This window comes from Pristiophorus japonicus, chromosome 12 (assembly GCF_044704955.1).
Source record: "Pristiophorus japonicus isolate sPriJap1 chromosome 12, sPriJap1.hap1, whole genome shotgun sequence".
NCBI classification, from domain to species: domain Eukaryota; kingdom Metazoa; phylum Chordata; class Chondrichthyes; family Pristiophoridae; genus Pristiophorus; species Pristiophorus japonicus.
The window spans coordinates 117,871,644-117,890,661 of record NC_091988.1 but is presented as its reverse complement, the minus strand read 5'-3'; positions in this window follow the sequence as shown (position 1 = coordinate 117,890,661).

The following is a 19,018-nucleotide window of genomic DNA, read 5'->3' as shown; positions in this document are numbered from 1 at the left end:
ACACCGTCCGATTTATACACCGTCTGATTTACACAAGGTCTGATTTACACAACGCCTGATTTACACATCGTCTGATTTACACACCGTCTGATTGACACAATGTCTGATTTACACACCGCCCGATTGACACGCCATCTGACTTACACACCGTCTGATTTACACACTGTCTGATTAAGACAGCATCACATTTACACACCACCTGATTTACACACTGCCTGATTTACACAGTCTGGTTTACGCACCACCTGATTTGCACACCGTCTCATTTACACGCCGTGTGATTTACACTCTGTCCCATTTACACACCACCTGATTTACACACCACCTGATTTACACACCGCCTGATCTACACACTGCCTGATTGACACGCCATCTGATTTACACACCGTCCGATTTGCACACCGTCCGATTTCCACATCTTCTGATCAACACACAGTCTGATTTACACACCACCTGATTTACCCACCGTCTGATTTAAACACCATCTGATTTACACACCACCTGATATACACACCATCTGATTTACCCACCGTCTGATTTTAACAACATCTGATTTACACACCACCTGATTTACAAACTGTCTGATTTACACACTGTCTGATTTACACACTGTCTGATTGAAAAACAGTCTGATTTGCACACAGTCTGATTTACACAACGTCTGATTTACACACCGACTGATTTACACACCATCTGATTGACACACCGTCTGATTGACACGCCATCTGCTTTACACACCGCCCGATCTACACATCTGATTGACACACATTTTGATTTGCACATTGCCTGATTTACACACTACCTGATTTACACACCGCCTGATTTCCACACCGTCTGATTGACACACCGTCTGATTTATACACCGCCTGATTTACACACCATCCCATTTACACACCACCTGATTTACACACTGTCTGATTTACACACCGCCTGATTGACACGCCATCTGATTTACACACCGTCTGATTGATACACCGTCTGATTGACACACCATCTGATTGACACACCATCTGATTGAAACACCGTCTGATTTACACACTGTCTGATTAACACACCGTCCCATTTACACACCACCTGATTTACACACTGCCTGATTTACACACAGTCTGGTTTACGCACCACCTGATTTACACAGTGTCCGATTTGCACACCGTCCGATTTATACACCGTCTGATTTATACAAGGTCTGATTTACACAACGCCTGATTTACACATCGTCTGATTTACACACCGTCTGATTGACACAATGTCTGATTTACACACCGCCCGATTGACACGCCATCTGACTTACACACCGTCTGATTTACACACTGTCTGATTAAGACAGCATCACATTTACACACCACCTGATTTACACACTGCCTGATTTACACAGTCTGGTTTACGCACCACCTGATTTGCACACCGTCTCATTTACACGCCGTTTGATTCACACTCTGTCCCATTTACACACCACCTGATTTACACACCACCTGATTTACACACCGCCTGATCTACATACTGCCTGATTGACACGCCATCTGATTTACACACCGTCCGATTTGCACACCGTCCGATTTACACATCTTCTGATCAACACACAGTCTGATTTACACACCCTCTGATTTACACACCCTCTGATCTGCAAACCACCTGATTTACCCACCGTCTGATTTAAACACCATCTGATTTACACACCACCTGATATACACACCATCTGATTTACCCACCGTCTGATTTTAACACCATCTGATTTACACACCACCTGATTTACACACCGATTGATTTACACACCACCTGATTTACACACAGTCTGATTTACAAACTGTCTGATTTACACACTGTCTGATTTACACACTGTCTGATTGAAACACCGTCTGATTTACACACCGACTGATTTACGCACCACCTGATTTACACACTGTCTGATTTACAAACTGTCTGATTTACACACTGTCTGATTTACACACTGTCTGATTGAAACACAGTCTGATTTGCACACAGTCTGATTTACACAACGTCTGATTTACACACCGACTGATTTACACACCGTCTGATTGACACACCATCTGATTGACACACCGTCTGATTGACACACCGTCTGATTTATACACCGTCTGATTTATACACCGCCTGATTGACACACCATCTGATTGACACACGTCTGATTGACACACCGTCTGATTGACACACCGTCTGATTTACACACTGTCTGATTTACACACTGTCTGATTGAAACATAGTCTGATTAAAACACAGTCTGATTGAAACACAGTCTGATTTACACATTGCCTGATTTACACACGGTCTGATTTACACAACGTCCAATTTGCACACCGTCTGATTTACACACCATCTGATTTACACACCTTCTGATCTACACACCCTCTGATATGCACACAACCTGATTTACCCTCCATCTGATTGAAACACCATCTGATTTACACACCACTTGTTTTACACACCAGCTGATTTACACACCGACTGACTTACACACCATCTGATTTACACACCGTCTGTTTGACACACAGTCTGATTTGCACACTGTCTGATTTGCACACTGTCTGATTTACATACCGCCTGATTTACATACCGCCTGATTTACATACCATCTGATATTCACACCACCTGATTTACCCATCCTCTGATTTTAACACCATCTGATTTACACACCATCTGAGTAACAGACTGACTGATTTATACACCTCCTGATTTATACATCGTCTGATTTACACACCGTCTGATTGACACACTGTCTGATTTACACACCGCCTGATTGACACGCCATCTGATTTACACACCGTCTGATTGATACACCGTCTGATTGACACACCATCTGATTGACACACCATCTGATTGAAACACCGTCTGATTTACACACTGTCTGATTAACACACCGTCCCATTTACACACCACCTGATTTACACACTGCCTGATTTACACACAGTCTGGTTTACGCACCACCTGATTTACACAGCGTCCGATTTGCACACCGTCCGATTTACACACCGTCTGATTTACACAAGGTCTGATTTACACAACGCCTGATTTACACACCGTCTGATTTACACACCGTCTGATTGACACAATGTCTGATTTACACACCGCCCGATTGACACGCCATCTGATTTACACACCGTCTGATTTAAACACTGTCTGATTTACACACCGTCCGATTTGCATACCGTCCGATTTACACACTGTCTGATTGAAACATAGTCTGATTAAAACACAGTCTGATTGAAACACAGTCTGATTTACACATTGCCTGATTTACACACCACTTGATTTACACAATGTCTAATTGACACACTGTCTGATTTACACACCGCCTGATTGACACGCCATCTGATTTACACACCGTCTGATTGATACACCGTCTGTTTGACACACCATCTGATTGACACACCATCTGATTGAAACACCGTCTGATTTACACACTGTCTGATTAACACACCGTCCCATTTACACACCACCTGATTTACACACTGCCTGATTTACACACAGTCTGGTTTACGCACCACCTGATTTACACAGCGTCCGATTTGCACACCGTCCGATTTACACACCGTCTGATTTACACAAGGTCTGATTTACACAACGCCTGATTTACACATTGTCTGATTTACACACCGTCTGATTGACACAATGTCTGATTTACACACCGCCCGATTGACACGCCATCTGATTTACACACCGTCTGATTCACACACTGTCTGATTTACACACCGTCCGATTTGCATACCGTCCGATTTACACATCTTCTGATCAACACACAGTCTGATTTACCCACCGTCTGATTAAGACAGCATCACATTTACACACCACCTGATTTACACACTGCCTGATTTACACACAGTCTGGTTTACGCACCACCTGATTTGCACAGCGTCTGATTTACACACCGTTTGATTTACACTCTGTCCCATTTACACACAACCTGATTTACACACCACCTGATTTACACACCGCCTGATCTACACACTGCCTGATTGACACGCCATCTGATTTACACACCGTCCGATTTGCACACCGTCCGATTTACACACCCTCTGATCTGCACATCACCTGATTTACCCACCGTCTGATTTAAACACCATCTGATTTACACACCACCTGATATACACACCATCTGATTTACCCACCGTCTGATTTTAACACCATCTGATTTACACACCACCTAATTTACACACCGACTGATTTACACACCACCTGATTTACACACTGTCTGATTTACAAACTGTCTGATTTACACATTGTCTGATTTACACACTGTCTAATTGAAACACAGTCTGATTTGCACACAGTCTGATTTACACAACGTCTGATTTACACACCGACTGATTTACACACCGTCTGATTGACACACCATCTGATTGACACACCGTCTGATTGACACACTGTCTGATTTATACACCGTCTGATTTATACACCGCCTGATTGACACACCATCTGATTGACACACGTCTGATTGACACACCGTCTGATTTACACACTGTCTGATTTACACACTGTCTGATTGAAACACCATCTGATTGAAACATAGTCTGATTAAAACACAGTCTGATTGAAACACAGTCTGATTTACACATTGCCTGATTTACACACCGTCTGATTTACACACCGTCTGATTGACACAGAGTCTGATTTATACACTGTCTGATTTACACACCGCCTGATTTACACAACGTCCAATTTGCACACGGTCTGATTTACACACCACTTGATTTATACTCCACCTGATTTACGCACCGCCTGCTTTACACACCATCTGATTTACACACCACCTCATTTACACACCACCTCATTTACGCACCGTCCAATTTATGCACCATCTGATTAACACACCACCTGATTTACAAAAATTCTGATTTACACACCGCCTGATTTACACACCGCCTGATTTACACACCGCCTGATTTACACATCACTTGGTTTACACAATGTCTGATTTACACACGGTCTGATTTATGCACCGTCTGATTTACACACCACCTGATTTATACACCACCTGATTTAAACAATGTCTGATTTACACACGGTCTGATTTATGCACCATCTGATTTACACACCACTTGATTTATACACCACCTGATTTACACACTGTCTGATTTACACACCGTCTGATTTACACACCGACTGATTTACACACCACCTGATTTACACACTGTCTGATTTACAAACTGTCTGATTTACACACTGTCTGATTTACACACTGTCTAATTGAAACACAGTCTGATTTGCACACAGTCTGATTTACACAACGTCTGATTTACACACCGACTGATTTACACACCGTCTGATTGACACACTGTCTGATTTATACACCGTCTGATTTATACACCGCCTGATTGACACACCATCTGATTGACACACGTCTGATTGACACACCGTCTGATTTACACACTGTCTGATTTACACACTGTCTGATTGAAACACCATCTGATTGAAACATAGTCTGATTAAAACACAGTCTGATTGAAACACAGTCTGATTTACACATTGCCTGATTTACACACCGTCTGATTTACACACCGTCTGATTGACACAGAGTCTGATTTATACACTGTCTGATTTACACACCGCCTGATTTACACAACGTCCAATTTGCACACGGTCTGATTTACACACCACTTGATTTATACTCCACCTGATTTACGCACCGCCTGCTTTACACACCATCTGATTTACACACCACCTGATTTACACACCACCTCATTTACGCACCGTCCAATTTATGCACCATCTGATTAACACACCACCTGATTTACAAAAATTCTGATTTACACACCGCCTGATTTACACACCGCCTGATTTACACACCGCCTGATTTACACATCACTTGGTTTACACAATGTCTGATTTACACACGGTCTGATTTATGCACCGTCTGATTTACACACCACCTGATTTATACACCACCTGATTTAAACAATGTCTGATTTACACACGGTCTGATTTATGCACCATCTGATTTACACACCACTTGATTTATACACCACCTGATTTAAACAATGTCTGATTTACACACCGTCTGATTTATGCACCGTCTGATTTAAACACCACCTGATTTACACAACGTCTGATTTACACACCATCTGATTTATGCCCCACCTGATTTACACACCGTCTGATTTACACACTGTCTGATTTGCACACCACCTGATTTACACACCACCTGATTTACGCACCGTCCAATTTATGCACCGTCTGATTTACACCCCACCTAATTTGCACACCGTCTGATTTACGCACCGCCTGCTTTACACACCATCTGATTTACACACCGCTTGATTTATACACCACCTGATTTACACAATGTCTGATTTACACACCGTCTGATTTATGCACCGTCTGATTTAAACACCACCTGATTTACACAACATCTGATTTACACACCATCTGATTTATGCACCACCTGATTTACACAACGTCTGATTTACACACCACCTGATTTACACACTGTCTGATTTACAAACTGTCTGATTTACACACTGTCTGATTTACACACTGTCTGATTGAAACACAGTCTGATTTGTACACAGTCTGATTTACACAACGTCTGATTTACACACCGACTGATTTACACACCGTCTGATTGACACACCGTCTGATTTATACACCGTCTGATTTATACACCGCCTGATTGACACACCATCTGATTGACACACGTCTGATTGACACACCGTCTGATTGACACACCGTCTGATTTACACACTGTCTGATTTCCACACTGTCTGATTGAAACTGAGTCTGATCAAAACACAGTCTGATTGAAACACAGTCTGATTTACACATTGCCTGATTTACACACCGTCTGATTTACACAACATCCAATTTGCACACCGTCTGATTTACACACCATCTGATTTACACACCTTCTGATCTACACACCCTCTGATATGCACACAACCTGATTTACCCTCCATCTGATTGAAACACCATCTGATTTACACACCACTTGTTTTACACACCAGCTGATTTACACACCGACAGACTTACACACCATCTGATTTACACACCGTCTGTTTGACACACAGTCTGATTTGCACACTGTTTGATTTGCACACTGTCTGATTTACATACCGCCTGATTTACATACCGCCTGATTTACATACCATCTGATATTCACACCACCTGATTTACCCACCCTCTGATTTTAACACCATCTGATTTACACACCATCTGAGTAACAGACTGACTGATTTATACACCTCCTGATTTACACATATTCTGATTTACACACCGTCTGATTGACACACTGTCTGATTTACGCACCGCCTGATTGACACGCCATCTGATTTACACACCGTCTGATTGATACACCGTCTGATTGACACACCATCTGATTGACACACCATCTGATTGAAACACCGTCTGATTTACACACTGTCTGATTAACACACCGTCCCATTTACACACCACCTGATTTACACACTGCCTGATTTACACACAGTCTGGTTTACGCACCACCTGATTTACACAGCGTCCGATTTGCACACCGTCCGATTTACACACCGTCTGATTTACACAAGGTCTGATTTACACAACGCCTGATTTACACACCGTCTGATTTACACACCGTCTGATTGACACAATGTCTGATTTACACACCGCCCGATTGACACGCCATCTGATTTACACACCGTCTGATTTAAACACTGTCTGATTTACACACCGTCCGATTTGCATACCGTCCGATTTACACACTGTCTGATTGAAACATAGTCTGATTAAAACACAGTCTGATTGAAACACAGTCTGATTTACACATTGCCTGATTTACACACCACTTGATTTACACAATGTCTAATTGACACACTGTCTGATTTACACACCGCCTGATTGACACGCCATCTGATTTACACACCGTCTGATTGATACACCGTCTGATTGACACACCATCTGATTGACACACCATTTGATTGAAACACCGTCTGATTTACACACTGTCTGATTAACACACCGTCCCATTTACACACCACCTGATTTACACACTGCCTGATTTACACACAGTCTGGTTTACGCACCACCTGATTTACACAGCGTCCGATTTGCACACCGTCCGATTTACACACCATCTGATTTACACAAGGTCTGATTTACACAACGCCTGATTTACACATTGTCTGATTTACACACCGTCCGATTTGCATACCGTCCGATTTACACACCGTCCGATTTGCATACCGTCCGATTTACACATCTTCTGATCAACACACAGTCTGATTTACCCACCGCCTGATTAAGACAGCATCACATTTACACACCACCTGAATTACACACTGCCTGATTTACACACAGTCTGGTTTACGCACCACCTGATTTGCACACCGTCTGATTTACACACCGTTTGATTTACACTCTGTCCCATTTACACACCACCTGATTTACACACCGCCTTATCTACACACTGCCTGATTGACACGCCATCTGATTTACACACCGTCCGATTTGCACACCGTCCGATTTACACACCCTCTGATCTGCACATCACCTGATTTACCCACCGTCTGATTTAAACACAGTCTGATTGAAACACAGTCTGATTTACACACCACCTGATATACACACCATCTGATTTACCCACCGTCTGATTTTAACACCATCTGATTTACACACCACCTGATTTACACACCGCCTGCTTTACACACCATCTGATTTACACACCACCTGATTTACACACCACCTCATTTACGCACCGTCCAATTTATGCACCATCTGATTAACACACCACCTGATTTACAAAAATTCTGATTTACACACCGCCTGATTTACACACCGCCTGATTTACACATCACTTGGTTTACACAATGTCTGATTTACACACGGTCTGATTTATGCACCGTCTGATTTACACACCACCTGATTTATACACCACCTGATTTAAACAATGTCTGATTTACACACGGTCTGATTTATGCACCATCTGATTTACACACCACTTGATTTATACACCACCTGATTTACACAATGTCTGATTTACACACCGTCTGATTTATGCACCGTCTGATTTAAACACCACCTGATTTACACAACGTCTGATTTACACATCATCTTATTTATGCCCCACCTGATTTACACACCGTCTGATTTGCACACCGTCTGATTTACACACCACCTGATTTACACACAGTCTGATTTACATACAGTCTGGTTTACGCACCACCTGATTTACACACCGTCCGATTTGCACACCGTCCGATTTACACATCGTCCGATTTACGCTCCGTCCCATTTACGCACCACCCGATTTACACACCGCCTGATTTACACATCGTCTGATTTACACACCGTCTGATTGACACAATGTCTGATTTACACACCGCCCGATTGACACGCCATCTGATTTACACACCGTCTGATTTACACACTGTCTGATTAAGACAGCATCACATTTGCACACCACCTGATTTACACACTGCCTGATTTACACACAGTCTGGTTTACGCACCACCTGATTTGCACACCATCTGAATTACACACCGTTTGGTTTACACTCTGTCCCATTTACACACCACCTGATTGACACACCACCTGATTTACACACCGCCTGATCTACACACCGCCTGATTGACACGCCATCTGATTTACACACCGTCCGATTTGCACACCGTCCGATTTACACATTTTCTGATCAACTCACAGTCTGATTTACACACCCTCTGATTTACACACCCTCTGATCTGCACACCACCTGATTTACCCACCGTCTGATTTAAACACCATCTGATTTACACACCACCTGATATACACACCATCTGATTTACCCACCGTCTGATTTTAACACCATCTGATTTACACACCACCTGATTTACACACCGACTGATTTACACACCACCTGATTTACACACTGTCTGATTTACAAACTGTCTGATTTACACACTGTCTGATTGAAACACAGTCTGATTTGCACACAGTCTGATTTACACAACGTCTGATTTACACACCGACTGATTTACACACCGTCTGATTGACACACCGTCTGATTGACACGCCATCTGCTTTACACACCGCCCGATCTACACATCTGATTGACACACATTTTGATTTGCACATTGCCTGATTTACACACTACCTGATTTACACACCGCCTGATTTCCACACCGTCTGATTGACACACCGTCTGATTGACACACCGTCTGATTTATACACCGCCTGATTTACACACCGTCTGATTGACACACAGTCTGATTTACACATTGCCTGATTTACACACTGTCTGATTGAAACACCATCTGATTGAAACACCATCTGATTAAAACACAGTCTGATTGAAACACAGTCTGATTTACACATTGCCTGATTTACACACCGTCTGATTTACACACCGTCTGATTGACACAGAGTCTGATTTATACACTGTCTGATTTACACACCACCTGATTTACACAACGTCCAATTTGCACACGGTCAGATTTACACACCACTTGATTTATACTCCACCTGATTTACGCACCGCCTGCTTTACACACCATCTGATTTACACACCACCTGACTTACACACCACCTCATTTACGCACCGTCCAATTTATGCACCATCTGATTAACACACCACCGGATTTACAAAAATTCTGATTTACACACCGCCTGATTTACACACCGCCTGATTTACACACCGCCTGATTTACACACCACTTGATTTACACAATGTCTGATTTACACACGGTCTGATTTATGCACCGTCTGATTTACACACCACCTGATTTATACACCACCTGATTTAAACAATGTCTGATTTACACACGGTCTGATTTATGCACCATCTGATTTACACACCACTTGATTTATACACCACCTGATTTACACAATGTCTGATTTACACACCGTCTGATTTATGCACCGTCTGATTTAAACACCACCTGATTTACACAACGTCTGATTTACACACCATCTGATTTATGCCCCACCTGATTTACACACCGTCTGATTTACACACCGTCTGATTTGCACACCACCTGATTTACACACCACCTGATTTACACACCGTCCAATTTATGCACCATCTGATTTACACCCCACCTAATTTGCACACCGTCTGATTTGCGCACCGCCTGCTTTACACACCATCTGATTTACACACCACTTGATTTATACACCACCTGATTTACACAATGTCTGATTTACACACCGTCTGATTTATGCACCGTCTGATTTAAACACCACCTGATTTACACAACATCTGATTTACACACCATCTGATTTATGCACCACCTGATTTACACAACGTCTGATTTACACACCACCTCATATACACAACGTCTGATTTACACACACGTCAGATTTACACACCATCTGATTTACACACCATCTGATTTCTACACCACCTGATTTAAACACTGTCTGATTTACACACCGTCTGATTTGTACACCGTCTGATTTACACACCGTCTGATTGACACAGCATCTGATTTACACACCACCTGATTTACACACCATCTGATTTGTACACCGTCTGATTTACACACCGTCTGATTTACACACCGTCTGATTGACACAGCATCTGATTTACACACCACCTGATTTACACACCGTCTGATTTGTACACCGTCTGATTTACACACCGTCTGATTTACACACCGTCTGATTGACACAGCATCTGATTTACACACCACCTGATTTACACACCATCTGATTTACACACCGTCTGATTTACACACCATCTGATTGACACACCGTCTGATTTACACACCGTCTGATTTGCACACCACCTGATTTACACACCACCTGATTTACGCACCGTCCAATTTATGCACCGTCTGATTTACACCCCACCTAATTTGCACACCGTCTGATTTACGCACCGCCTGCTTTACACACCATCTGATTTACACACCACTTGATTTATACACCACCTGATTTACACAATGTCTGATTTACACACCGTCTGATTTATGCACCGTCTGATTTAAACACCACCTGATTTACACAACATCTGATTTACACACCATCTGATTTATGCACCACCTGATTTACACAACGTCTGATTTACACACCACCTCATATACACAACGTCTGATTTACACACACGTCAGATTTACACACCATCTGATTTACACACCATCTGATTTCTACACCACCTGATTTAAACACTGTCTGATTTACACACCGTCTGATTTGTACACCGTCTGATTTACACACCGTCTGATTGACACAGCATCTGATTTACACACCACCTGATTTACACACCATCTGATTTGTACACCGTCTGATTTACACACCGTCTGATTTACACACCGTCTGATTGACACAGCATCTGATTTACACACCACCTGATTTACACACCGTCTGATTTGTACACCGTCTGATTTACACACCGTCTGATTTACACACCGTCTGATTGACACAGCATCTGATTTACACACCACCTGATTTACACACCATCTGATTTACACACCGTCTGATTTACACACCATCTGATTGACACACCGTCTGATTTACACACCGTCTGATTTACACACCGCCTGATTTACACACCGTCTGACTGACACACCATCTGATTGACACGCCATCTGATTTAAACACGGTCTGATTTACACACGGTCTGATTGACGCAGTCTGATTTACAGATTGCCCGATTTACAAACGACCTGATTGACACAACCTCTGATTTACACAACGTCTGATTTGCACACCATCTGATTGACACAACGTCTGATTTGCACACCATCTGATTGACACAACGTCTGATTTGCACAACGTCTGATTTATGCACCACCTGATTGACACACCGCCTGATTTACATACCGTCTGATTGACACATCGTCTGATTTGCACACTGTCTGATTTGCACACCACCTGATTTACACAATGTCTGATTTACACATGGTCTGATTTACGCACCGTCTGATTTATGCACCGTCAGATTTACACACCACCTGATTTACACACCACGTGATTTAAACAATGTCTGATTTACACACGGTCTGATTTATGCACCGTCTGATTTACACAATGTCTGATTTACACACCGTCTGATTTATGCACCGTCTGATTTAAACACCATCTGATTTACACAACGTCTGATTTACACACCATCTGATTTATGCCCCACCTGATTTACACACCGTCTGATTTACACACCATCTGATTTGCACACCACCTGATTTACACACCACCTGATTTACGCACCGTCCAATTTATGCACCGTCTGATTTACACCCCACCTAATTTGCACACCGTCTGATTTACGCACCGCCTGCTTTACTCACCATCTGATTTACACACCACTTGATTTATACACCACCTGATTTACACAATGTCTGATTTACACACCGTCTGATTTATGCACCGTCTGATTTAAACACCACCTGATTTACACAACATCTGATTTACACACCATCTGATTTATACACCACCTGATTTACACAACGTCTGATTTACACACCACCTCATTTACACAACGTCTGATTTACACACATGTCAGATTTACACACCACCTGATTTACACACCGTCTGATTTATACACCGTCTGATTTACACACCGTCTGCTTGACACAACATCTGATTTACACACCGCCTGATTTACACACCATCTGATTTACTCACCGTCTGATTTACACACCGTCTGATTTACACACCGCCTGATTTACACACCGTCTGACTGACGCACCATCTGATTGACACGCCATCTGATTTACACATGGTCTGATTGACACACCGTCTGATTTACACACCATTTGATGTATACACCACCTGATTTGCACAATGTCTGATTTACACACCGTCTGATTTATGCACCGTCTGATTTAAACACCACCTGATTTACACAACGTCTGATTTACACACCATCTGATTTATGCCCCACCTGATTTACACCCGGTCTGATTTACACACCGTCTGATTTGCACACCACCTGATTTACACACCGTCTGATTGACACACCGTCTGATTTACACCCCACCTAATTTGCACACTGTCTGATTTACGCACCGCCTGCTTTACACACCATCTGATTTACACACCACTTGATTTATACACCACCTGATTTACACAATGTCTGATTTACACACCGTCTGATTTATGCACCGTCTGATTTAAACACCACCTGATTTACACAACGTCTGATTTACACACCATCTGATTTATGCCCCACCTGATTTACACACCGTCTGATTTACACCCCACCTAATTTACACACTGTCTGATTTACGCACCGCCTGCTTTACACACCATCTGCTTTACACACCACTTGATTTATACACCACCTGGTTTACACAATGTCTGATTTACACACCGTCTGATTTATGCACCGTCTGATTTAAACACCATCTGATTTACACAACATCTGATTTACACACCATCTGATTTATACACCACCTGATTTATACAACGTCTGATTTACACGCCACCTCATTTACAGAACGTCTGATTTACACACACGTCAGATTTACACACCACCTGATTTACACACCATCTGATTTCTACACCACCTGATTTAAACACTGTCTGATTTACACACCGTCTGATTTATACACCGTCTGATTTACACACCGTCTGATTGACACAACATCTGATTTACACACCGCCTGATTTACACACCATCTGATTTACACACCGTCTGATTTACACACCGTCTGATTGACACACCGTCTGATTTACACACCGCCTGATTTACACACCGCCTGATTTACACACCGTATGACTGACACACCATCTGATTGACACGCCATCTGATTTACACACGGTCAGATTTAAACACGGTCTGATTGACACAGTCTGATTTACAGATTGCCCGATTTACAAACGACCTGATTTACACAACCTCTGATTTACACACTGTCTGATTTAAACATCATCTGCTTTACACAACTTCTGATTTACACATCGTCTGATTTACACACCATCTGATTGATACGCGGTCTGGTTTATGTACCACCTGATTGACACACTGTCCAATTTGCACACCGTCCGTTTTACACAACGTCCGATTTACGCACCGCTCCATTTACACACCACCTGATTTACAGACTGTCTGATTTACACGCAGTCTGGTTTATGCACCACCTGATTTAAACACCATCCAATTTACGCCCCATCCCATTTAAACACCACCTGATTTACACACCGTCTGATCTACATACCGTCTGATTTACACACCATCCGATTTACACACTGCTCGATTTAAACACCATCCTTTTTGCACACCGTCCGATTTGCACACCGTCTGATTGACACAGTCTGATTTACAGACGACCTGATTTACACAACATCTAATTTACACACAACCTGATTTACACACTGTCTGATTGACACACCGTCTGATTGTCACAGAGTCTGATTTGCACACCGTCTGATTTACACACCGTCTGATTTGCAAACTGTATGATTTACACACAGTCTGATTTGCACACAGTCTGATTTAAACATCACCTGATTTACACAACGTCTGATTTACACATCGCCTGATTTACACACTGTCTGATTGACACAACATCTGATTTACACATCGCCTGATTTACACATCGCCTGATTTACACACCTTCTGATTTACACACCGTCTGATTTACACACCGCCTGATTTACACACCGTCTGATTGACACACCATCTGATTGACACGCCATCTGATTTACACACGGTCTGATTTACACACGGTCTGATTGACACAGTCTGATTTACAGATTGCCCGATTTACAAACGACCTGATTTACACAACGTCTGATTTACACACTGTTTGATTTACACAATGTCTGATTTACACAACGTCTGATTTACACACCATCTGATTGACACAACGTCTGATTTACACAACGTCTGATTTATGCACCACCTGATTGACACACAACCTGATTTACACACTGTCTGATTGACACACCGTCTGATTGTCACAGAGTCTGATTTGCACACCGTCTGATTTACACACCATCTGATTTGCAAACTGTATGATTTACACACAGTCTGATTTACACACAGTCTGATTTAAACATCACCTGATTTACACAACGTCTGATTTACACATCGCCTGATTTACACACTGTCTGATTGACAAAACATCTGATTTACACATCGCCTGATTTATACATCGCCTGATTTACACACCGTCTGATTTACAGACCATCTGATTGACATGCGATCTGGTTTATGCACCACCTGATTCACACACCGTCCGATTTGCTCACTGTCCAATTTGCACACCGTCCGTTTTACACACCGTCCGATTTACACACTGCCCCATTAACACACCACCTGATTTACACACTGTCTGATTTACACGCAGTCTGGTTTATGCACCACCTGATTTACACACCGTCCGATTTAAGCCCCGTCCCATTTACACACCACCTGATTTACACACCGTCTGATCTACACACCGTCTGATTTACACACCGTCCGATTTACGCACTGCTCGATTGAAACACCGTCCGATTTACACACCGTCCGATTTGCACACCGTCCGATTTGCATACCGTCCGATTTACACACCAGCTGATTTACACACCTACAGATCTACACACCGTCTGATTTACACAAGCTCTGATATGCACACCACCTGATTTACCCACCGTCTGATTTAAACACCATCTGATTTACACACCACCTGATTTAGACACTGTCTGATTGACACGCCATCTGATTGACACGCCATCTGATTGACACACCGTCTAATTGACACACCGTCTGATTTTCACACCATCTGATTTACGCACCACCTGATTTACACACCAGCCAATTTGCACACCGTCCGATTTGCACAGCATCCGATTTACGCACCGTCCCATTTACACAACACCTGATTTACACACAGTCTGATTTACGCACCACCTGATTTACACACCGTCCGCTTTGCACACCGCCCGAATTACATACCGTCCGATTTACACACTATTCAATTGAAACACCATCCGATTTACACACCGTCAAATTTGCACACCGTCCAACTTACACACAACCTGATTTACACACCACCTGATTTACACACCTTCTGATCTACACACCGTCTGATTTACACACCCTCTGATATGCACAACACCTGATTTATTCACTGTCTGATTTAAACACCATCAGGTTTTACACACCACCTGATTTGCTCACCACCTGATTTACACACCGTCTGATATACACACCAGCTGATTTACCCACCGTCTGATTTTAACACCATCTGATTTACACACCATCTGATTTACACACCGACTGATTTACACACCGTCTGATTGACACACCGTCTGATTTACACACCGTCTGATTTACACACTGCCTGATTGACACGTCATCTGCTTTACACACCGCCTGATTTACACAATGTCCGATTGACACACAGTCTGATTTACACACTACCTGATTTACACACTGTCTGAGTTACACACCACCTGATTGACACAGAGTCTGATTTACACACTGTTTGATTTATACTCCACCTGATTTACACACCGTCTGATTTACACACCGCCTGATTTACACGCCGTCTGATTGACACGCCGTCTGATTGACACACCGCCTGATTTACACGCCGTCTGATTTACACACCGTCTGATTGACACACCGTCTGATTGACACAGAGTCTGATTTACACAACGTCCGATTTACACAACGTCTGATTTACACACCACTTGTTTTATACTCCACCTGATTTACACACCGTCTGATTTACACACCGTCTGATTGATGCACCACCTGATTTACACACTGTCTGATTTACACACTTCCTGATTTACACACCTCCTGATTTACATACCGACTGATTTACGCACCGTCCGCTGTATGCACCGTCTGATTTACAGCCCACTTAATTTACACAACGTCCGATTTACACAACGTCTGATTTACACACCACTTGTTTTATACTCCACCTTATTCACACACCGTCTGATTTACACACCGTCTGATTTATGCACCGTCTGATTTACACACCGCCTGATTGACACACCGTCTGATTGACACACCGTCTGATTGACACACCGTCTGATTCACACACCGCCTGATTTACACACCGTCTGATTTACACACCACTTGATATACTCCACCTTATTCACACACCGCCTGATTTACACACCGTCTGATTTACACACCACTTGATATACTCCACCTTATTCACACACCGCCTGATTTACACACCGTCTGATTTACACATCACCTGATTTACCCAACGTCTGATTTACACACCGCCTGATTTACACATCTTCAGATTGATGCACCACCTGATTTACACACCGTCTGATTTACGCACCACCTGATTTACACACCGTCTGATTTACGCACCGTCTGATTCACGCACTGTCTGATTTACACACCACCTGATTTGACTTAATATCCAATTTCATCTGTTTTTCCTCCCATTGTGATTCAGTTTAAAATAATCGCACCGTAATGTCATGGAAAATCAAATTGAATAAATGTCTGAAAATGAAGAATATAAAGTAAAACGGAAACGTGTACAGGGCAGTGAAATGGGACTAGGCTGGACAGCTGCAAACAATGACTCAGATGTGATGGGCTAAATGTCCACCTTCTGTCCCGTAAATCTTTGATTCTTTAAAGTATGTAGTTTCACCTGCTCAAATCTCTGTGATTTGTGTTGAGTGCACTTAACCAGAATGTTTTACATTTGGAATTTGGATATTGGGAGAAAACGGCGAAGGACCTAATCAGAGGATGTGTCAGTGATGACGGAAACATCGACGGTTTCCAAAAAAATACAAGGGCTGCAGGTCGGTGATTGTTTGTGTTACATTTTTTTTCTCTCTTTTCTCTCTAAACTAGGACTGTGGTTTAAAGTAGATTCGGGGAACGATAAAGTGCTGTATTAAACTTATAGTTAACTCATTAAACTAATTCATATAACTATCAATAATTATTGCATAAAGACTTTAACAATTAAATGAATAAAATAAGGCTAGACTAACATATGGCAGAGCCGGTTGTGTGTCTCTTCGGCTGGAGTGCAAGTTGGAGACACTCCGATACATAACGGCGGGGGAGGAATTTCTGCACAGCAAATGTAATGCCCCTATTTAAAAAAGGAGACAGACATAAAGCAGGAAACTATGGACCAGTTAGCTTAACATCTGTTGTTGGGAAAATGCTGGAGTCCATTATTAAGGA